Here is a 24,191-nt window from a genome sequence, read left to right as displayed (position 1 = left end):
CGACAGTAACTGAAATGTACTAACACCTAGCAATGGAACTGTCACCAGCACAGGGCTGGCCAGTATTAAGTAGTGTTACAGTAGGAGACAGCGTTAGGATGTTAACCCCAGGCCTTTAGCTGAAAGGTCGCTTCTCTCGCCTTTCCCCCATGAGCTGAAGCGCAGCATTCGAGAGATCCAGAGACTAGTTGATGACATTTCCAAGTGCTAAAATAGCAAGCGATGTCCATCTTGCATTTGCCATTGCTGACTGGAGAGATGTTCTATTGAGAATGATGAGTCCTAGTCAGCTGCTTTCTGGCAAGATGGTTTTCCCTTTTAGGCTTGGGAGGAGCCTGCGAGCTGTGGGTGAGGTTGTTCCAGTGAGAACCGCTGCTCCTTTCTTGCCGACCTGGGGGTGCCAGTGACAGCTTGTGAGGGGGCAGGTGCTGGCTTGAGTGAATGGGATATAGGAAACCCCAGCCTGCCCCTCCAGGCCAAGTCCACTGCTTGGCTCCTGCTTTGTGACATCCAGATTTAAATCTTTCCAGCATGTGCTGCAGCTCATGTATTAAGCCTTCGTGGTGGGCCTGGTCCTTGCCAAAGTAGCTCAGCTGGGAGTGCATTGGATTGAAGATCTAAAGGTTTCTGGTTTGATGCCAGGCGTTAGCACCCCCTTCACCCTGGGCGTGTCATGCTGGGCTTTCTTCTGGGTGTGCAGCTGTGCCCTGAACTCACCAGTGTTCCTAATTTCAGAGGCAACACTAGCAGAGGGCGTGTGTGGGGTCATGTGCCGCACCTGGGTTAGCTATCGCCTGCTACATCATGTGGTGCTGCCAGGCCCCTTCCCTGTACAGCAGCTGCTGCAGGGGTGAGTGGAGAGAGGCTGTCTTTGCTGCTTCCTCTCCCTGCACTGTTCACAGCTGGGGGGGCTGTTGATTGCAAGGGGATGGGGCTGAACCTTGACATTGTGCCCCCCCCCTTCAGGAGACACCAGTCGTCTGCACCTGGTTGGAAGCTCCGCAGCTAGAGGAAAAAGTGGTTTTCTGCACCAGAGCTGCCAGCTCTTACTTTCTTTCTCATGACGGGGAGGAAAAACGAATCTCTTTTTCAAAGCCCAGTCCTGCCATTGACCGAGGTCTGACTTTCTAAGTTCCTGCTAGAGTGGGGGATTTAGAGTTAGTGGGGCCCTGTGCGCATAAAGTGCATTCAACAATCCCCCTTCCTCTGAGCTCTGCTATGTCTCCAGTAGCTGCTGTCCCCTGGTAGCAGGGAAGGACGTTTCTACCCATCCAGGAGATCCCAGCCTTGGACCAAAGGCAACTTCAGGCTTCTCCTCTCTCCCTTCTTGGAATCAAGTTCAGGTTTTTACCAGGAGTTAAAGCAGCCTGAAGCTGCAGAGTCTGGATCAAGGTCACAAGTTCCCAGTGTCTCCGTGGAAGGGAATTTGTTAAATCCCAGATGAGTGGAGTTAAATCAGTTCTCAACCTGAGTCCTTAGGTCTAAATCCTGAGGATATTGTCCCATCATGGGGCCATTTCCCACCTCTCTTTCATACAGAAGCACAATTTTCTTTGCACAGACACAGGAACAGCAAGATCTTTCTCTGTCCCTTGTGCAAAGCAGGTGGCCAAATTCCATGGAAACAATGGCCAAGCAGGTGGGCCCTGGGCACATCCAGCCCTGGCCATGAGATGTTCCCTCCCCTCTTTCTTTATGCTGCTGTTGTCATTTCATGGAATGTCTGGGATGGGGAAAAGCTGAGTTCACTCCAGCTGAAGGGAAAAAGACCCCTGAAAATCTCAGGCCCTCAGGGAAAACCCAACCCCTGCTACCAGGGTCACTGAGGTGCTGGGGATTTGAGTAGGAAAGGGACTGTCTGAATTATCAAGGTGGGGAATGAATAACAAACTACAAGATCCACCTCATTAACCACCGACACAGACTAATCCTGCTGCAGATAGAGAGGAAACTGGGAGCGATTCTTTGCTGTGCAGCCATGGAAACACTGACCCAATTGCACTGCAGTGAATGTGCTGGGGAAAGCTGGATTTTACAGGCAGGTGGAAATCGTGGATCCTAGAAACACCTGGAGTCCCCCACACTGCGTCTGCCACCAGGGTTGGGTGTTGAGCTGCTCACAGAGTCCCCCACCACCATTACTTTCTAGCAGGGGATTGCAGCACCACCCACCCACCCAGAGGTGAAAGTAAGCCGGTCCAGTCTGCTATGGCGTACCAGCAAGAGCCAGTACGCCGTGTTGGACCGCACCGGCGTCCACGGCGGGGATTGAAAGGGCTCTGGACTGCCCATGGCCAGGGCTCTGGCGGCCGGGCTGGGGCCGGGATTGAAAGGGCTCAGAGCTCCCCGCGGCTGCGGGCAGCCCAGAGCCCTTTAAATCCCAGCTGCAGCTGAGATTTAAAGGGCTCAGAGCTCCCAGCCCCTGCAGGCAGCCCAGAGTCCTTTGAATCCCGGCCGCGGCTCTGGTGACCGGGCTGGGGCTGGGATTTAAAGGTCTCGTTGCTCCCCTCAGTGGCAGGAGCTCTGGGCCCTTTAAATCCCTGCCCCAGCCCCGCAAAGCTCGGGGTTCTCCTGGTGGCCGGAGGCCCAGGCCCTTTAATTTGCCCCATGAGCCCCGGGGGGCTCCCAGCGACCTCTTCAGCTAGGAGCCCCTGGTTGATTTAAAGGCTCTGGGTCTCCCAGCCACAGCTGGTGCCCCAGGGCCTTTAACTCTTGAGAGGCCACGCCTCTTCTGGATGATGCCACGCCCCCTCAGGACTCCCACAGTACCAGTAAGTCCTGTAAGTTACTTTCACCCCTGCACCCAGCCAATGCAGTATGAGGGCTGAGTCTTGTATCGCTGCACCCTGGGTCCAGGGCATGCACTCTCTCTTGCCTCCTCTGCTGTGTAGAATCTTGCCCTGCTGCAAAGTGTCCCCATGAGCCACCAACCTCCAGGACAGCAGGTTTGACCCTCAGAGCAGGGACCTGCCCAAGGTGGAGGTGTAGCTCAGTGGTAAAGCACATGCTTTGCATGTATGAGGTCCTGGGTTCAATCCCCAGCATCTCCAGGCTCTTTTTTTCACCCTGCTGCTTTGCTCATGCCCAGAGGGGATGTGGCCCACCAGGCTCCATGCCTGAGCTTCAATCCTGCTCACTGAGGGGCAAGGGAAAATTGCATGGAAGGTCCTGGGGGAGTTTCTGCTCCTAAGTCACCTCAGTATGTTTAAGATTCTCACCCGCTGTGCTGCTTGGGACAATGGTAGATGAGAAGGGCGAATCCTCCAGCACTGGAGGGAAAGGTCCCATCTGCACAGCCCGAGAGGCAAGGAAACAGAGGGGCTGTCAGTGCTCAGAGAGGAGAGAGGTCAGTGATTTACACCCATCAGGGGACACTGACTTTTTGAGGCGGGTGCAGCTGGCTTGGGATGGTGCTGACGATGGATAGAAAAAAGGCTGGAGTCAGTGACAGATGGGACCACAGAAGGGGAAGGGAAATGGCAGCCCCACAGAAGGTCCTGGGTGCTCAGATGCCCCAGTTATTGCACCCTGGCCTGTCCTAGAGAGAAAAAAGACCCAGAGGGACCCAGCCCCCCTACAGTGATCCCGTGGACAAGAACCTGGTTGGGAGTGGGGTGAAGGTTCCCTCTGGGCAAAGGGGAGCTGAAATCCCTCAGTGTCCTGGCATTTAAACAATGAAAGCTTCAAACCCTGCACGGGTGTGGGCTGAGGTGCATCAGCAGAAGGTTGGGCTGGACAGAGGTGGCAGGTTTGTATAATTTTTGGTGGTTCCCAGAATGGGACCAAGTCCTGTCCCACCCCACATCTGTGTCAGGCTCTGGGAGGGAGTTTGGGTGTGGGAGGGAGAGGGGTTGCGCTCTGGGAAAGACTTTGGGTGCAGGGTCTGGGCGTAGTCAGAGGGTTGGGGTGCAGGAGTGGGTGTGGTGGGCAGGGTCTTGGAGGGAGTTTGGGTGCGGATATGGGGTTTGAGTTGGAGCAGGGTGTGAGGGGTGCAGGAGAGGGTGAGGGGTGCAGCATTTACCTCGGGCATTTCACAAAAGCAATGCGCACCCCTCTCTGGAAGCAGCCTCTAAGCAGGAGGGCTGGGAGTGTCTCTGTGCACCGCTGCCAGAAGACTCCACCCCACAGCTCCCATTGCCACAGTAGGCAGAGTTGGCACTCGGGGAGACCCCCCCACACCCCAGGGGCTGCAGTGACGTGCCAGCTGCTTCCGGGGGTGGCGTGCCACACGGAGCGAGGGCGAGCAGAAAACTGCCTTAGCCCCCTTGTGCTGGTGGTGGTGGTGGCAGGGATCTCTGGGCCCTTTTAAATTGCCCATAGGCGGCAGGCAGGACCAGAGGGGACACTCCCAAGGCCAAACATTGCTTTGCACAATGATAAATCTTGGAAGAGGACAGAAATGAAATGGCAGCAGAACCTAAGGAATGAAAAGCCTCCGAATTCTTGTGTGTGCACTGACTCCGAACAGAAACTGTAATTTGACTCGCTTTGTGTCTGCGGCCGGTAAAATATCAAGGCAAAATCATTCCAGTTATTGTGACACTGGGTTTGAGGAGGCTTTTGTCTTATTAAAATATAACTAGCATGTTAGGTCCTGTCTTGTTCATGGATGGGAAGATGTTCTTTTTCAGGGATTTCAGACGAGAACTGGGGCACAACACCTGGTTTGTTTAGGCCCCAAAAATGGAGGCAGGAACCTCTTCTCTCCTGCTGGCCAAGAACCCCAGGTACCTAAAAGACAGGGACTCACATCCCTGAATGGGCTTTAAAAAAGTTAGGCCCCGACCATTTCTTGTTTCCGCAAACAAGACACTTTAGCAAACTTTAGAATTCCTTGGTGCTAAACACTGTGAAACTCCCCTTTCTCCTTCACACAGGGCTTTAATGCCCCTTATCTCACTCAGGTTCACAACTGCCCAGAGTTTGAGAACTGTCCCTGTTCCCATTGGACAGATGGGGAGGAGCCTGAGATACAGAGAAGGGAAGTGACCTACCCAAAGGCATACACAGAAAGGTGGTGGCAGAGCCAGAAAGAGAAGCCACTGGTCCTGACTCCTGTTCTAAGGGACAAACCGTCCCCCTCTCCTCTAGAGGTAGGGATAGAGCCCAGGAATCGAGATGGTGGGGAAATTTCATTCAGACTAGACCGGTTTGTTTCTCAAAATCATAACAAGCGGGATGAAAGTTCTTTGCAAAAGTATTTTGTTGCAAAACAAAAGCATCTCCTGCTTGTCACAGTGTGTTAAATTGTCTCATCACATGCAAAGAGGAGACACTTAAAGCTCGAACATTAGATCAGATGCTTCAGTCTGAGCTAAGTCGTTGCTGCTTTTACCAATTTCAAAATAAAAAAACAAATAAAATAGACTGTTTCAGCTATTCTATTATGTGCTAATCTCCTCTGAGTAAACGTGATAGGACACCTCATATTATGCCCTACTCCTAGTGACACTCTCCAATGGATCCCCATCCTCCACCCACTGTGAGGTAGGTAGGAGTAGATCATTATTATCCCTTCTTGAAAGATGAAGAAGCTCAGGCTGAAAAAGAGAATTGACTTGTCTCAGGTCACACAGCCAGTCAGGCTGGGCTGGGACGGCAGGGGGTGTGTGGGTGGGGGAGCACTGGTGGGTGGGGAGGGGAGAGCCCAGAGCTGGGGCAGCACGGGGTGTGGAGGGGAGAGCCCAGGGCTGGGATGGCAGGGGGATGCGGTTGGGAGGAGGCCCAGAGTTGGAGTGCCAGGGGGTGCAGGTGGGGGGCGGAGCCCAGGGCTTGGGCAGCAGGGGAGTGTGGGGGGGGGCCAGGGCTGGGGTGGGGGCAGCCAAAATTTGTTTTGCTTGGGGCTGCAAAAGACCTAGAGCCAGCCCTGCCTCCATGCACCGTGAGGTAGGTAGGAGCGGATCATTATTATCCCTACTTGAAAGAGGGAGAAGCTAAGGCTGAGAAAGGAGAATTGACTTGTCTTAGGTCACACAGCCAGTCAGAGGCAGAGTTGGGAATAGGCCCCCAGAGCCCTGATTTTCAAACTAACCATCGGATCTTGAATTTCAGACATTGAATGACCTGAATCAAGTGCTCTCAGATGAGCTCCAGACCAACAACAGTGACAGTAATTATTCAGCAAGTATTTGAGGAGAACTGCAATGTTAGAGAGAATCATGAACTGCTCAGAGATAATTAATGCCGAGAAGCAGCAAAACTCATCAAACACAGAACTGGTTCTGACTTATTTCCTTGGTCTTAAAAGAGAACAACAAGGAGCTGAGTCTCCTCCCTGTTAATAAGCCCCTGCTCAGCCAATCAGGGTAGAGACGGAGGACGGGAGGCTGAGGGTTCTCACCAGAGAGCCCAAAGGGTGGCCCAGGTCACTGGTGGGGATCACTGCCCGAGCCCTAGTTCAGCCTCACATTTTTGGGTGGGGACCTTCCAGAGTGAGAGCTGCAGAGCACTGCCCCACAACACACACACACACACCTCCCTCTCCTGCTGTTGGGAGGGGAACAGGAGAAAGAAGAAAAGCAAGAGACGAAGAGAAAGGAGGGAGGGAGGGATGAAGGAAGGAAAAGGTGAAACAAAAAGGACAAATCCTAATGTCCCCAGTGATTCTAAGGGACAAAATCCCAGGTGTGGAATAAAATTCTGCCTCCTTAAGCTCGTGTTTTCCATGCCTAGAATTCAACTGTCACCAGATGGATCAGACTGAACAGGTTTCTTACCATCTAAACAGGGACGGCTGTTTTCTAGTAAAATCACTAAAAGGGAAGGAGAAAACTCGAAAGAGGTTCCTCCTGGCGCTCACGTCCATGAACCCGAATACTCTCTCAGTCCTCAAAGAGAGACCTGGAGAAGGAGACTTGCTGAAGCAAAGCCACAGGGGTCTCTGAGGTTTCCCTGGTCCCTCGCCCCTGTCCTGCCTGGCTGATGTCAGCATCTCTCTGTGAGGTCACCACCTCCCCACCACCTTGGACCAATAGTCTGAGGTCCTGCAAAAGGCCTTTGTGATGTCACTGCCACACCCCTCCCTTCCTGTGCCAATGTCCTGCCCCTGGCCAGGCACTTTGGAGGTTTGAGCTACTCCCTGTGGATCACCCCACTCAAGGAGCGTTCGTTCTAGGAAGCAAGCCGGCTAGACAGGAAAACATCAGACGCTGCTCCCAATGCTACACTCAGTTTTTCAGAAATTAGTCGACTTTATGGCCAGAAGAGACCATTAGAGCATCTGATCTGACCCCCTGCATATCACAGACCTCCTGTATGACACAATAGCTACTTTTGGGGCTTACACATTCCAGAAAGGCATCTAGTCTTCATTGAATGACATCAGGAGATGCTGAATCCACCACTTTCCTTGGTAGCTTGTTCCTGTGGTGAATCATCCTCACTGTTGATTATTTGGGGCTTAGTTGTAACATGAATTTGTCTCTTTTCACCTTCCAATCATTGGGTCTTGTTATGTCTTTCTCTGCTCGATTAAAGAGCCCTTTAACACCCAATCTTTTTTCTCCATTAAGGCACTTCAACACTTCAATGAAATCACCTTTCAATCTTCTTTTGAGAAGCTAAAAAGGTTGAGCTCTTTCAATAGCTCACTAGAAGGCATTTTTCTCCAGCCCTCAGAACATTTGGTGGCTCTTTGCTCCTTCAGCTCCAATTTCACAACATCTGTTTCAAATGAGGACACCAAAACTGGAGGCAGCATTCCAGTATCAGTCTCACTGACGCCGTGTCACCTCCTGTGACGTTATTGACATAATCTGTAACTGTATAGATCACTGTTGCAGCCACGGTTCTATATTTGCAACCAAAATTGTAGAAAGGTTGTTGTGTAAGGGGTCTATGGAGAGGTTCTGATTGGTTGATTATAATGATGCTATCTCTAGATGTGTATCATTTTTGTAGTTGACGTCATGAATATTGGCTCTTTGCTGTCCCTATTTCAAACTTGTGCTCTGCTTCCGGGGAACACCCCAGCCAGACAAGTTGGTGTCAGTTCTGCCTATCCTGCCTGATGGCCCATTAAGGACCATCAGCTATACAATCGACCCATTGAGAGAAGGCAGATACGCCTTGTGACTCAGCAAGGTATGCAGGGACCTGCCTATGGACAGAACTCTAAGGTTTTTCTATGCCAAGTGCTGGATAGAGTGTCCTTGGGACAAAGAAAGCAAAGACCACATGGCAAGAGACTATAAAAGGCTGATGCCTCGTCTCCATCTTGTCTTCAATCCTGCTTCATACCTCTGGAGGGACATTGCTACAAACTGAATTTCTATACAAAGGACTGAATGACCCATCTCAGCTGTGGATGGACTCCAGAGACTTGATTTGAACCTGCAGTTTATTCCATCACTGCTACAAGCCTGAACCAAGAACTTTGCCATTACTGTACGTGAAGGGTTAAAATTCATGTGCATTTTGTATAACAACCTGGTCTATGGATTGTGCCAGCTCTTTTCCAGACCAAAGTCCAGAGTAGGGTCAAGGGACGAGAAGCCTAGCAAATAGTGACCAGCTAAAAGAAAGCTGGGTTAACAGAAAGCCTTGTTTGCTAAGATAGGCTTGATCAGCAAATTGCCAGGTGTTGGAGCTAAGAACTAAATCATTGTGTCTTATTCAGAGTTGCAGATTGAACAAAGAATCCCTGTTCCTATTGTGTCAGTCTCTTCTGTAGGGAGACGTTCTTCCCACAGATCCAACCTTGAGTTTATGAAAAGTTGGCACATGTCAGTATAAGATATGGCATCCTTTCACCTCCCTTCCCAAGGACCAATGCCTGCCTTCAGACACACAGAAAACAATCTTTATTGCCATATACTTTCACTGTTTCTTTGCTTTAACCCCTAGGAATGTACCTGTTGGACAATCAAAGGAGTTGCTCCATTCCTATGGACCCCAAATCAGAATTCAATATATATATTTTATACTAATAACATTTTATCAAAGTGTTAATGAAATGTTAACTTACTAACTTGAGACCAAGGGTGGAGACATTATGTAACCTGTTAACCATTGGCTACTGTGCTATCTTGTCTTGCTGCAAAACCCTATCCCAGGGTTTGGTCCCCCTCCTGAGACCCCCCCTCCGGTAACTGCCTCCCTAGGACCCTGCCCCCTACCTGTCCCCCTGACTCTTATCCACACCCCTGCCCCCAGATAGACCCCCGGAACTCCCACTCCTATCCAACCGCTCCCTGCCCCCTGACAGGACCCCCCAGAACTCCCGACCCATCCAACTCCCTCTGCTCCCTGCCTGCCCCAACTCTACTCCACCCCCCGACAGGCACCCCCCGAGCCCTCAACCCATCCAACCCCCCTGCTCCTTGTCCCATGACCTCCCCCTCCAGAGACCCCCAAACCCACTAATCACCTCCCCAACTATCCAACCCCCCCACCTCCTGGCAGCTCTGTCTCGTGGCTGCTCCCACCCACACTCTCAAAGTGGCAGAGGAGGTTCCTTCTCCTTCGGTGGGAAGGTTGCCTTGTGGTTAAGGCACAGGACTCAGGCTCAGGTGTTCTGGGTTTGAGTCTCTGCTCTGCCACAGACTCCCTGCTTAGCCTTGGGAAAGTCACTGCACCTCTTTGTGCCCTAGAGCCCACCTGCCAAATGGGGCCAATGCTGATCCTGCCTCCTGGGTTAAATCCATTCATGGCTGAGTGACGGTGGGGGAAATGGAGATCCCAACATGGGGAGATTGGGGCTGTATTTCTCCACAGCTGGAGAGTGAGAGCCAGCTCCACAGGGGGGATGGCAGCGTGAGGGGCTCAGGCCAGCTCCACACAGAGTGGTTGCAAGGCTGAAGCCCTGACCCTTTTGCCACTAAGGTGGGGCTGGGGCTCCGGAGCCAGGGACTTCAGCCCCACATCTTCTGCCAGGGTCCAGGGCTTCTCCTCCCTGCCCCAGGGTGGCTCCTCTCCCCCTTCACCATCCCCTAGTGCAGCTCCTGCTGGCATCTGGGCTTCTCCCCCCACCTCCCAACCCAGTCTGGCTTCTCCTCCTCTGCCCCAGCTTGGCGCTTCTCCACCCCAATGCAGCTCCTGCAGGGGCCCGGGGCTTCTCCTCCCCCACTCCAGCTCGCTTCCTCTCCTCTCCTCCCCCCCACCTCCTGCCGGTATCGGAGCTTCTCCTCCCCCCAGCCTCCCACTGCCCCCAGCCCCAGCCTAGCTGGGCTCCCTGGGGCACCCGATGTTGCTGTGGCCGGAGCCGAACCTGGCAGGCAGGGAGCAGTGGTTCACGCGGAGGCCAGGGCAGAGTCATCAGCCTGAGAGGTGGGGGGAAGCCCCAGGGAGCAGGGCGGGCTGTGCTGCTGCTGGACCCACACCCCCCGCCCACTCCGACCCCTGCGGTTGTTGGTGGGGGGACTCACTCAGCCCCCGCAGGAGCAGGGAGAGGGGAGCAGTTCAGCAGAGCCTGCCCAGCAAACAGCTGATGGCAGCTGCGCTCAGGCTGCCCCCAGGGAAAAGCTCAGCTGGACGTAGGTATCTGTGCCCCCATGAACCGCTAAGCCCTCCAGGGACCCCTCCAGCCTTGAGATAGATATCTGTGCCCCCCACAACCCCCTAAGCCCCCCAGGGACCTGTACAGCCTGGAAGTTGTCATCTGTGCACCCCATAAACCTCCTAATCCCCCCGGGACCTGTCTAGTCTGCACGGAGGTATCTGTGACCTCCAGAAACCCCCTAAGCCCCCCAAGACCCCTACAGCCTGGACGTAGGTATCTCTGACCCACACGAACCCCCTGAGGACTCCTTCAGCCAGGATGTAGGTAGCTTTACCCCCACAACCCCCTAAGCCCCCGAAAGGACCCCTACAGGCTGGACATAGGTATCTGTTCCTCCCACCTCCTAAGCACCCCTGGGACCCCTATAGCCTGAAGTTATGTATCTGTGCCCCCCCACGATCCTCTAAGGCCCCCCAGGACCCCTACAGCCTGGACGTAGGTATCTGAGACCCCCACAAATGCACTAAACCCCCAGGGAGACCTCCAGTTTGGACGTAGGTATCTCTGCCCCCCAGAACCCCCAATCCCCTCGGGACCTCTACAGCCTGGACGTAGGTATCTGTGCCCGCTCCAACCCCTAAGCACCCCTGGGACCCCTATAGCCTGAAGTTAGGTATCTGTGCTCCCACAACCTCCCCCCAGCCACCCCTCTAGCCTGGACATAGGTATCTGTGCCACCCACGAACCCTATAAGCCCCCCAGGGACCTCTCCAGCCTGGACGTAGGTATTTGCCCCCCGCCACAAACCATCTAAGCCTCCCCAGCGACCCCTAAAGATGGGAGATAGTTATCTCTGCCCCCCACAAACCCTTAAGGCCAACAGGGACCCCTACAGCCTGGAGATAGGTATTTGTGCACCCCAGAAACTCCCTAATCCTTCTCAGGACATCTCCAACCTGGACATAGGTATCTGAGCTCCCCACGAACCCCCTAATCCCCCACGGGACCCTGACAGTCTGGATGTAGGGTTAAGTGCGACCACAGCCGATCTATGCGCCCCAGGAACATCTACAGCCAGGACGTTGGTATCCGTGCCCCCCATAAACCCCTAATCGCCACGGGAACCCCTACAGCCTGGACGTATGTATCTGTGCCCCCCACAAACCCGTAAAGCTCCCCAGGGACCTTTACAGCCAGGACGTTGGTATCTGTGCCCCTGATAAATCTCCTAAGCCCTCCAGGACCCCTCCAGTCTGCATGTAGGTATCTGTGACCCCCAGAAACCCCCTAACGCCCCAGGAACCCCTACAGCCTGGACGTAGGTATCTGTGACTCCAACGAACCTCCTAAACCACCCAGAACCCCTGCAGCTAGGACGTAGGTATCTGTTCCCCCCTCAACCCCCAATCCCCTCGGGACCCCTAAACCCTGGACTAGGTATCTGTGTCTTCCCTGATCCCCTAAGTACCCCTATTACCCCTTTAGCCTGGACATAGGTATCTGTGCTCCCACAACGCCCCCAAAACTCCCCAGCGACCTCTTCAACCTGGACGTACCTATCTGTGACTCCCACGAACCCCCTAAGCCCCCAGGGATCCCTACAGCCTGGACACAGGTGTTTCAGCACCCCACGAACCCCCTAAGCTCCTCGGGACACATCCAGCCTGGATGTATCTGAGCCCCCAGTGAACCACCTAATCTCCCCAGGACACCGACAGCCTGGACCTAGGTATCTGTGCCCCCCACAAACCCCCTATACCCCACAGGACCCCTCCAGCCTTGATATAGGTATCTGTACCCCCACAGCCCCCCTGGGACTCCTACAGCCTGGACGTAGGTATCTGTGATGCTACGAACCTCCTTAAGCCCCCCGGAATGCGTCCAGCCTGGACGTAGCTATCTGTACCTCCCATGACCCCTAAGCCCCCAGGGATCTCTACAGCCTCTACGTAGTGTGATGCTCTGTGCATTACCCTGCATGGCCACACGGTGTCACTGTTGCTCCATGCGGGAAATGCTCTGGGCATTACTGTGATGGAGTAGGGACTGTCTGTGCGGGGGATGGGAGAGCAGGGGGTGACTTTAGGTGAGGGACAGGACCTAAGCCTGTAACTCAAGCTAGGCAGTGGGGAGGGGGTCAGCACCTTTGCCCGGGAAGCTGGACACAGGAAGGGGCCGGCTGGATGGAGTTAGTTCAGTTTTGGTTTGGAGCTGGGTAGTTGGAATTCAGGGAATCCCAAACTGGGAACTAAGCTTCCTGAACCCCCAGAAGGACTCGATTGAGGGGCCCTGGTTGTGCCCAAAAGCTCTGCTGTATCTTTTGTTCCTGTTGGCCAAAAAAACGTTCTGTTTTACTGGCTGGCTGAGTCACTGTGTGTCCCAGGAAGAGGGGTGCAGGGCCGGATTCCACCACACTCTGTGACACCCCCTAAGCTCCTCCAGGACCCCTGTAGCCTGGACGTAGGTATCTGTGCCCCCCACCAAACCCCTGAGCCCCCCAGGGACCCCTACAGCCTGGACGTAGGTGGAACCCTTCTGCCAGACTGAATTGATAGCAGTAAGGACTGGGTTCAATACATAGGGGTCCCTTCCCTACAACGTAATGCAAACCAGCTCGAGCCCTCACCCAGTGACATGGGAAAATTTTACATACGCACCCCTAGGTGCCTCAAAGAGACAATACTTCCCCTCTCGCAAGCACAGAGTCTGGGTGTAGCAGAAAATGTTTAATAACATGAGATAGACAACATAGCATTAAATTGGGAAAACACCTCAACTAGGCCGTGTCCTTTTCCCTGGGCTCATGAGTCCAGCAATCCCCAAATCACCCCAAGACTCCAAAGTCCAATACCTCAAATGTTTCAAGAGTCCAGCAACCCCAAAATCATCCACAGTCCCGCAGCCCCAGAGTTCAAGAGTCTATCTGCAGGGCTTTTCCCCCTGCTAGCCTGGGTAGAAAGGGGCACCTTAATGGTCCACTGCCGACTGCCCCGCCTCTCCATGGGATTCTGCTTCTGCCTTCCCCACAAACTGCCCACCTCAGTCCACCAGCTGCTCTGCTCCTCCAGCCGACCTGTGATCTGCTCCAGCTGTCCCCAAAAAGTGTTCTGCTCACCTCACTCCATAGGCCACTGCAACCATCCCACAAACTACTTCTCTTCATCAGTTATTCTGCTCCACAATATATCTTCAGACTTCTCCCCTAGCTGGCACAGCTCTTTAGCAATTTCAGGTCAGGAACCTGGAACTTCAATTCTTAAGAAAATAAAAAAACACCTCTCCTATTCAACTGTTAAGAGACAAAAAAAAGTGTAATTAGTGTTTCTGGGTCATCCAAGGAGCCCACTCCCTTGTCTAGCGAGTGCCACTCAATTGATGGTGAGAATCCCTGTCTCAAAGCAGTTTCACAGTTCCTCATCCACACACTCAGGGTGACAACACTCCACATCTCACGCCCCAACAAAAAATAAACTGGGGATACCACAGCTGCCAAAGCAACCATCCCAGGCTGACGTGGCCGTGTCAGGCAGGGTGGGTGTGTCTATGCAAACACAATCAGCCCCTGAAATTCTTTTCCATACTCACCATAATTCACCACCAGATGTCAGGGTAGAGTTCATCCTACTTCAGCTTACATAGGTATCTGTGACCCCCACAGCCCCCAATCCCACTGGGACCTATCTAGTCTGGATAAAGGTATCTGTGCTCCCCACAAACCTCTAAGCCCCCCAGGGTACCCACAAGCCCAGACGTAGGCATCTGTATGCCCCCCACACCCGCTAAGACCCACAGGACTCCTCCAGGCTGTAGGTAGCTTTCTGTGACCCCCAGAGCCCCAGAAAGACCTTCGGGACCCCTACAGCATGGATGTTTGTATCTGAGACTTCCATAAACTGCCTAAGCTACCCAGGGCCCCAACAATCGGGACGTACTTATCTCTTCCCCTCAACACACCTAATCCCCCCCAGAACCCCTCCAGCCTAGACGTAGGTATCTCTGACCCCATGAATCCCCTAAGCCATGACAGGACCCCTCCAGCATGGACATAGGTATCTGTGCCCCCACAACCCTCCTAAGACCCCCAAAACCCCTCCAGCCTAGATGCAGGTATCTGTGCCCCCCCAAACCCCCTAGGCCACGATGGGACCCCTCCAGCCTTGACATAGTTATCTGAGCTCCCCACAACCCCCCTAAGCCCCCGGAACCTCTCCAGCCTAGACGCAGGTATCTGTGCCCAACACGAACCCCCTAAGGCCCCCAGGACCCCTCTTGCCTGGATGAAGGTATCTGTGCCCCCCACAAAACCCTAAGCCCCCCCAAGATCCCTATAGCCTGGACGTAGGTATCTGTGCACCCTCACGAACCCACTGATCCTCCCAGCAACCCCTAAAGCATGGACGTAGGTATCTGTACCCCCAAATGCCCCAAAGCAACCCCGGGACCCCTACAGCCTCGAAATAGGTATCTGTGCCCCTCCACAACTCCCTAATACCCCCAGAACACCTCCAGCCTGGATGTAGATATTTGTGACCTCCAGGAACCTCCTAAGCCCTCCCCAGGACCTCTCCAGCCTGGACTTAGTTATCTCTGCCCGCCACAAATGTCCTAAGACCCATAGGGCCCCCACCAGCCTGGCTGTAGGTGTGTGCATGCCACACAAACCCTCTAAGCTCCCCAGGTCCCCCTCCAACTGGGACGTAGGTATCTGCGCAACTACAACCCCTTAAGTACCCCAGGGACCCCTCCAGACCATATGTAGGTTTCTGTGCCCCTCACCAAGTCCCTAAACCCCAGGGACCACTACAGCCTGGATGTATGTATCTGTGCTCACCACAACCCCCTAAGCCATCCAGGGACCTCTCCAGCCCGGATGTAGATATTTGTGTCCCCCATGAAGCCCCTAATCCCCACTGGAATGCCTCCAGCCTGGACATCGCTATATGTGCCCCCCACGACCCCTAAGCCCCCCAGGGATCTCTACAACCTCTACATAGGTGTGATGCTTTGTGCATTACCCTGCGTGGCCACACGGTGTCACTGTTGCTCCATGCAGCTAATCCTCTGTGCATTACCCTGCGTGGCCACGTGGTGTCACTGTTGCTCCATGCGGGAAATGCTCTGTGCATTACTGTGATGGAGTAGGGACTGTCTGTGTGGGGGATGGGAGAGCAGGGGGTGACTTTAGGACCGGACACATGCTCAGCCTGTAACCTGAGCTAGGCAGAGGGGAGGGGGTCAGCACCTTTGCCCGGGAAGCTGGACACAGGAAGGGGCCGGCTGGAGGTTGCTGGGTTAGTTCAGTTTCGGTTTTGGTCTGGGTGGTTGGAATTCAGGGAATCCCATACTGGGAACTAAGTTTCCTCAACCCCCAGAAGGACTCGATTGCGGGATCCTGCTTGTGCCTCCAAGCTCTGCTGTATCCTTCGCTCCTGTTGTCCAATAAACCTTCTGTTTTACTGGCTGGCTGACAGTCACTGTGTGTCCCAGGAAGAGAGGTGCAAGGCTGGACTCCCCCACACTCCGTGACAGACCCTAAGCCCCTCCAGGACCCCTGCAGCCTGGACATAGGTATCTGTGCCCCCAACCAAACACCTAAGCCCCCAGGGACCTATACAGCCAGGACATTGGTATCTGTACCCCATATAGACTCCATAAGCCCCCCAGGACACTCCAGTGTGCACGTAGGTATATGCGCCCCTCAGAAACCCCTTAACCCCCCAGGAACCCTACAGCCTGGATGTAGGTATTTGTACCCCCACAACTCCACTAATGCCCCCCCACCTCGGACATCTACAATCTGGACGTAGATATCTGTGCCCCTCATGAAACCTCTAATCCCCCCTGGGATCAATACAGCCTGGACATACGTATCTGTGCCTACCCAAACCCCTAAAACCCCCTGGTGCCCCTATAGCCTGGACATAGGTATCTTGGGCCCCCACAAATCCCCTAAGACTCCCAGTATGCCTCCAGCCTGGACATAGGTATCTATGCCCCCCACTAACTCCCTAAGCCCCCCTGGTACAACTACAGCCTGGATGTAGGAATATGTGCCCCCCACGAACCTCCTATGCCCCCCTGGGACCCTTAAAGCCTGGAGATTGGTATCTGTGTCCCCCCCCAAAACTCTCTAAGCCCCCAGGGACCCCTACGGCCTGGACATAGGTATCTGTGCACCCCAAGGCCCCTAGGATCCCTCGGACCCCTACAGCCTGGATGTAGGTGTGACGGTGCTGCCTGTGGGAGCCAGCTGAGGTCACTCAATCAGGGTGAACTGCAAACAAAACAGGGCAGACAAATCCCAAACGCTGCTGGTGATTTCAATACTTAGATTTACCAAGCCAGCACAAAACAGCTTCTGTAGTACCTCACTGGTTACTTAGAAGTTTAACCCACGCAGTTCCCTTAAAGTACCCAGCCTCAGGCCTCCGTCCAGACACACCTGTGAGATATGATGATGATTCCTGAAAATCTTACTTCATCATATAAAAGAAAAGGTTCTTCCGATCCGAAAGGATCAGCCACATAACCAGGTTAAATTATAACTTAGATCTTACCCAAAATACATGCTATAGCCAATTCTTATTAACTAAGCTAAAATGTATTAGAAAAGAAAAAAGAGAGAGTGTGGGGCCAGTCTCCCTGTGTCTTCTGCTATTCGTGCTGGGGAGACTGGCCGGCACTAGGGGCGGGGCCCCCCAGTAGTCACCCAGGGCTCCAGGGGGTCAAAGGGCACCGTGTGGCAGTGCAAAGGTGCTCACTGTTCTCCCCTGCCCCAATGCTCCTCCATGGGGCCATAGAGGGTTGGGGGGGAGTGAGGAGCAATACTATGTGCTCCATGTGTCCTGGTCACTTTCCGCACCTGGGCTGTGCTGTGAGGGGATCATCAGAAGCTGCTGCTCTCTGCCCTCCCCTTATGCAGCCCAGCTGAGGAAAGTGACCTGGATGCAGGGAGCTCAGATGATGTCACTTCTCCCCCTCCCTGCCCCCACAGCCCCTAGGGGTACCCAGAGGAGCAGCATCCCAGGGAGGAGCAATGCTAGCTGCTCCATGCACACAGATCACTGTCCGCAGGTGGGTTCAGGAGAGGGGCAGTGGCTGGGGGCACAGGAGGGGGTGCAGGGGTTAGGAGTGAAGGGGGTGTAGGAGAGGGGCAGGGGTTGGGGGCATAGGAGGGGGCACCGGGGTTAGGGGTGAAGGGGGTGCAGGATAGGGGCATGGGTTGGGGGCACAGGAGGGAGTGCAGGGTTTAGGGGTGAAGGGTGTGCAGGAGAGGGGCAGAGGTTGGGGGCACAGGACGGGGTGCAGGGGTTAGGGGTGAAGGGGGTGCAGGAGAAGGGCAGTGGCTGGGAGCACAGGATGGGGTGCAGGGGTTAGGGGTGAAAGGGGTGCAGCAGAGGTGGTTAGGGGCGAAGGGTGTGCAGGAGAGGGGCAGAGGTTGGGGGCACAGGAGGGGGTGCAGGAGAAGGGCAGTGGCTGGGAGCACAGGATGGGGTGCAGGGGTTAGGGGTGAAGGGGGTGCAGCAGAGGGGCAATGGCTGGGGGCACAAGAGGGGGTGCAGGGGTTAGGGGTGAAGGGGGTGCAGCAGAGGGGCAATGGCTGGTAGCACAGGAGGGGGTGCAGGGGTTAGGGGTGAAGGGAGTGCGAGAGAGGGGCAGTGGCTGGTGGCACAGGAAGGGGGTGCAGGGGTTGGGGTGAAGGGGGTGCAGGAGAGGGGCAGTGGCTGGTGGCACAGGAGGGGGTGCAGGGGTTAGGCGTGAAGGGGGTGCAGGAGGGAACAGTGGCTGGTGGCACAGGAAGGGGTGCAGGGGTTAGGGGTGAAGGGGGTGCAGGAGATGGCAGTGGCTGGTGGCACAGGAGGGGGTGCAAGGGTTAGAGGTGAAAGGGGTGCAAGAGGGGGCAGTGGCTGGTGGCACAGGAGGGGAGTGTGGGAGTTAAGGGCAAAGGGGACACAGTGTAGGGTTTAGGGCACAGGAGGCGGCAGGAGTTGGGGTGAAGGAGGCGCAAGCGTTGGGAGTGCCGGAGCTAGGGGGTAAAGGGAGAGGGGGATCGTCCAGGGGCGATGGGGAAGTGCCAAAGTCTAAGTTTTACCCAGGGCACCATTTCCCCTAACGCTGGTCCTTGGTAACATTTCTTGCTGGGACGGGGAGGGGAGAGAGATGAGGTGTTTTCTCTGTTTCTTTCCTCTCCATTTTCTGCTCCTTCCTTCAATTCCAGAAACCTCCCTTGTGTTTCAGACTGTGCAGTGACGCCCTCCCGACCCCAGGACTCTGGAGCCTTTGGAGCAGAAAGATCCCAGGAGCTGAGGGTGAATCCAGGAGTGAGTAGCTGGCAGGAAGGAGTCCTAGCAGTTCTTCTGGGAACACAGGTGAGGAATGACTCCCCCTTCCCTAGATTCTCCCCATGGGAACAGGGAGGGTTGTGTGATAAATTCCTGTAACTCTTCTGCCCCTCTGAGTTGGCAGAAACAAGGGCTGGGTTCAGTATCTAGGGGTTCTGCTTCAATAAAACAATACAAAACTGGCTCGAGCCCCCACCCAGTGACCTGGGACAATTACACACCACCCCCCTGGGTGCCTCTAGGAGGCAATACTTCCCCTCTTGCAAGCAGGGAGTCTGAGCCGCTCCACTCCACCAGCCATTCCATGAACCACTCCAGTGGTCCCTGCAAACTGCTCTGCTGGGGCAGCAAAGAGCCACCAAATGTTCTGAGGGCTGGAGAAAAATGCCTTCTAGTGAGTAGTGAAAGAGCTCAACCTGTTTAGCTTATCAAAAGAAGATTGAAAGGTGACTTCACTGAAGTGTTGAAGTGCCTTCAGGGAGAGAAAAGACTGGGTATTAAAGGGCTCTTTAATCGAGCAGAGAAAGGCATAACAAGACCGAAAAGTGAAAAGAGAAATTCATATTACAAATAGGGCGCAAAAATTCAGCAGTGAGGATGATTCACCACAGGAACAAGCTACCAAGGAAAGTGGTGGATTCGCCATCTCCTGATGTCATTTAATGAAGACTAGATGCCTTTCTGGAATGTTTTTGCCCCCGAAGTAGCTCTTGTGTCATACAGGAGGCCTGTGATATGCAGGGGGTCAGATTAGATGCTCTAATGGTCTCTTCCGGCCATAAAGTTGACTAATTTCTGAAAAACAGAGTGTAGCATTGGGAGCAGCGTCTGATGTTTTCCTGTCTAGCCGGCTTGCTGCCTAGAACTAACACTCCTTGGATGGGGTGATCCACAGGGAGTAGCACAAACCTCCAAAGTGCCTGGCCAGGGGCAGGACATTGGCACAGCAAGGGAGGGGTGTGACAGTGACATCACAAAGGCCTTTTGCAGGACCTCAGACTATTGGTCCAAGGTGGTGGGGAGGTGGTGACCTCACAGAGAGATGCTGACATCAGCCAGGCAGGACAGGGGTGAGGGGCCAGGGAAACCTCAGAGACCCTTGGGGCTTTGCTTCAGCAAGTCTCCTTCTCCAGGTCTCTCTTTGAGGACTGAGAGAGTATTTGGGTTCACGGACGTGAGCGCCAGGAGGAACCTCTTTCGAGTTTTCTCCTTCCCTTGTAGTGATTTTACTAGAAAACAGCCGTCCCTGTTTAGAAGGTAAGAGCCTCCTCGAAGGAAGGGGTATCATGGGGGTGTCACAGTTCAGATGCCAATGCCCCACCGCCCCCACTGTAAGGAAGCTCCTGCCACCTGCTCTGTGTTTGCAGGGCGGGAGAGAGCAGCATCCACGGCAGAGATTTGCTCCTGGCTGCCGGAGCAGAGCAGCAGGCTTAGCTGTCCGAACTTCCTGGAGCTATGAAAGGGGAGGGCCCCATGGCTCTGTAGCAGAATGCAGGGCAGGCGAGTTCACGGCGGGCATTATGGGATACTGGAGGAGGCCAGTTATGGTTATATAATGAACGGCAGCATCTACACTGGCACTCTGTCCCTTTAAGTTTGCTGCAAAAAGCTCTAGGCCTCTCATCGAAGTGGTTTTATTTTGTCACCAAAACAGGGCAGTTTTGTCACCAGATGTGGCATTGCAGTGTGTACACCAGCCACAAGTTGCTGACCGAAGGGGAGTTGTGAGTTTTTCACAGACCTGAGCAATATAATTCTGCTGAAATAATTTTGTAGTGCAGACCTGGCCAAAGATTTACACACACACACACACACACAGCTTGAAGGAAAACCTCATCTGCTCCTCCGCTTTGCAGAATCCAAACACAAGCAAAGCTTGTCAGGTCCTGGTGGAGATGGCAGAGAGTCAGGTGTGGTCAGACACTGTGTTTTAGCCACATGCAGGCACCATGGCTTAGCTGGCTAAAGCACTTGCCTTGTAAGCAGGAGATCCTGGGTTCAGGTCCCTAGGGGAGTGGCTTTTGGGGTACATGGTATTGGCTACTGTCAGAAGACAAGATTCAGAGCTAGATGGGCCTTCGGCCTAGCCCAGTGTGGTTTTTCTTATGGTTTAAATTATGCTCAGAGCCACTGATAATAGAGTTACTGAAAGTTTGGGAGATAAGAGCTGATAGGACAGTGGTCCAGTCCCCTCGCAGATGACCCCCTCCCTCTGAGACAGGGGCAGGTCTGAGCTCTCGCACCAAATGCTCATTGTGGCTGCCAGAATCTGTGGGCAGCTCATTTAATTTGCATTGAGGGTTGAGTCCTGCTTTGTGCCCAGTGTCTGAGAATGAAAATCCTAAACCGCCCTTTGAAACAACAAAAGCAGCAGGACGTGTTATTGTCCCTGCCCCAAAGCAGACAGAACAATGGAGAAATGCCTCTGAGTCCACGGTAATACTCCACTGCCATTTTACCTTTTTTGCTTGCTAAACTCCCTCCCAACCTTGTGGGGTCCCAGACCCCGGTATTGAGCCTGAGCTGAGATGTCTACACTGCAAATTTACCACCCCACGGCCCAAGCCCCAGGAGCCGGCGCTGGCATGGGGCAGCCCTGGATGTTTCATTGCAGTGTGGACATAGCCTAGCATTATGTCCACATTGCCATTAGCACACCCAAGTCACTATTCTCAAACCCTGGGTCAGCTGATTCAGGCTTGTGGGGCTCGTGCTGCAGGGTAATAAAATTACAGTGTAGACACTTGGGCTTGAGCCCAGCCTCTGAGACCCCACAAGGGGTGAGGGTCTCCGAGCCTGGGCTCCAGTCTGAGCCCAAATGTCTACACTGCAGTTTTTAGCCTCACAACCTGAGCCCCAGGAGCCCAAATCAGATCATCCAGGCCAGCCAGGCCACAGGGATTTTATCTCAGTATAGCTGCACTCTCAGGGTACGTCTACATTGCAATGCAAGCCCAGGGTTAGCAGAAGTCATGTCAGCAGCCCCAACACATAAACCTAAACCATGAGGAAAAGACCCACCCACAAATAAGCTGGGCAGTGTCCTTCTCCCTAAGGTTCGTAAGTCCAGCAACCAAAAGTCATTTAACATGAGCCATCTCCTCTCTGCACCCCACTCACAGCTGTTGTCCTTACTCAGTGCAAGCCCAGAGGTGCCTCTGTAGAGTTCATCTGCCATCCTGGGTGGAAAAGGGGGAAAATAAGAAGGCACCGTACTCACTATGTTGTCTAGGGACTCACTCACCCCTCCACAGCCACCCTGTCCTAAAGTTAGTCTAACACATAAATTTTAGCATGAGGACTCAGGCCCCAGCCCACTTGGCTTTGGAACCAATGTCCCCTGCCTAGCAAGTGCTATTGAATTGAGGGTGAGTCCCTCCATCGGGGTCTGCCAAGCACAGTTCTAGTGCCCTCGATTCACACAACAAGGACAACAACCCTTTATTTCTCCTGTCCCAATAACAAGGAGACTGGGAATCCAACACCAGCCAAAAGTGATCATTTTGGCAAGCAACCCAACATATTTCCAACATACTGTAAAATCCACATGAAGACTCATACACGAAACCTTGCAAGAAAATCTTCCTGAGGGGGTCTGAAGCACCTGCTGCTGGGGGGAAGGAGGGAGCTGTGGGTTGAGATTGAGGGGCACTGGGAATAGGAGGGGGCTGTGGGTTGGGACAGCAGAGAAGGGTGAAGAGGAGCAGGCTCTGGTTGGGCGTGAGGAGCAGTGAGCATAGGAGGGACTGAGGGTTGGGACTGAGGGGCACTGGGCAAAGAGGGGACATGGGTTTAGGCTGAAGAGTATCCTCATTTGGGGATCCAGCAGAACAGGGGAAGGCAGCAGGTGATTCTAATTCCATAGGGATATTTTGTGTGTGTGCGTGCAGGGGAGGAACATGCTATATGCCCAGAGGCCTTTATTCCTCCAGCCTGCAAGGACAGAGGGGCTGTCAGGAAGTTGCCCCTTCAATCCCCCACACACAAAGGCCCTTCTTAGAAAAGGCAAAATCCTGAAGAGAAAAAACATCAAAGAAGACTCCAGAAAGACAGATTTTTAAGATATAATGAGTAGTTTATTACCTGACCAGGGACTTGAACCCTCAAATTAAAAGTCTGATGTTTTACCAACTGAGCTAGTCAGACTCACAAACAAATACAGCAAGTTGGTGCAGAGGAGAAACTAGTCAAGGAAACAAAAGCAGGAAACAATAGGGGAAACCTGCTGCTCTCTCTGGCCTGGTCAACACTACAAGTTTATGTCCAATTTAGCAGCATTAAATCACATTAACCCTGCATCCGTCCACACAACGAAGCCCTTTATATTGATATAAAGGGCTCTTAATACCGGTATCTGTACTCCTCCTTGATGACGAGTAGTGCTGAAATCAGTATTGCCATGTCAGATTACGGTTAGTGTGGCTGCAATTTGACGGTATTGGTCTCTGGGCGCTATCCCACAGTGCACCATTGTGACTGCTCTGGACAGCAATCTGAACTCGGATGCACTGGCCAGGTAGATAGGAAAAGCTCCGTGAACTTTTGAATTTCATTTCCTGTTTGCCCAGTGTGGAGTGCTGATCAGCACAGGTGACTATGCAGTCCCAGAATCAAAAAAGAGCTCCAGCATGGACCGTTCGGGAAATACTGAAGCTGATCTCTGTATGGGGAGATGAATCTGTTTTATCAGAACTCCGTTCCAAAAGACGAAATACCAAAACATTTGAAAAAATCTCCAAGGCTATGATGGACAGAGGCCACAATAGGGACTCAACGCAGTGCTGAAACTTAAGGAACTGAGACAAGCGTACCAGAAAGTCAAAGAATGAAATGGACGCTCATGGAGGGAGGGGCGACTGAGGATTGTAGCTATCCCACAGTTCCCGCACTCTCCGAAAACCATTTGAATTCTTGGCTGAGTTCCCAAAGCCTGAAGGGTCAAAAACATTGTCGCGGGTTGTTCAGAGTATATGTCGTTCCCCCGCCTCCTGCCCCCATGAAAGCAAAGGGAAAAAAATCCTCTCTCACCTTTTTTCAATGTCACTGTATGTCTACTGGATGCTGCTGGCAGATGTGGTGCTGCAGCACTACACAGCAGCATCCCCTTCCCTTCCCTTGCGGACGGCAGGCAGTGCAGTAGGACAGGTATCCATCATCGTCGTCCCGTGAGTGCTCCTGACTGGCCTCGGTGAGGTCGGCCGGGGGTGCCTGGACAAAAATGGGAATGACTCCCAGGTTCATTCTCTTCTTTAAGCTTTGTCTAATGGAGATTCAGTCCTGCCTGGAATATCATAGCAGCTGGAGGCTGCGCTCCCCTCCCCCCTTTGATCCCTGCTTGCAGAAGCAATAATGTCAGTGTTGTTTCAAATTCCTGCATTCTTTATTACTTCATCACACAAATGGGAGGATAA

At 53.5% G+C, this 24,191-nt stretch overlaps 1 long non-coding RNA gene and 1 other non-coding gene across 2 annotated transcripts; both read left to right on the top strand.

Annotated features, from left to right (window-relative positions):
* The first annotated feature begins 1,732 nt into the window (after positions 1–1,732).
* On the top strand, positions 1,733–18,912 carry LOC115640148. The gene is made up of 6 exons (XR_003997820.1): positions 1,733–1,743; positions 6,653–6,657; positions 8,704–8,713; positions 11,517–11,519; positions 17,185–17,191; positions 18,677–18,912. It is a non-coding gene; the product is annotated as an uncharacterized LOC115640148 (long non-coding RNA).
* On the top strand, positions 2,979–3,050 carry TRNAA-UGC. The gene has a single exon. It is a non-coding gene; the product is annotated as a tRNA-Ala (tRNA).
* Positions 18,913–24,191: the final 5,279 nt, after the last annotated feature.

This window comes from Gopherus evgoodei, unplaced genomic scaffold, assembly GCF_007399415.2.
Source record: "Gopherus evgoodei ecotype Sinaloan lineage unplaced genomic scaffold, rGopEvg1_v1.p scaffold_215_arrow_ctg1, whole genome shotgun sequence".
NCBI classification, from domain to species: Eukaryota; Metazoa; Chordata; order Testudines; family Testudinidae; genus Gopherus; species Gopherus evgoodei.
This window is presented reverse-complemented; position numbering and strand designations above follow the sequence as displayed.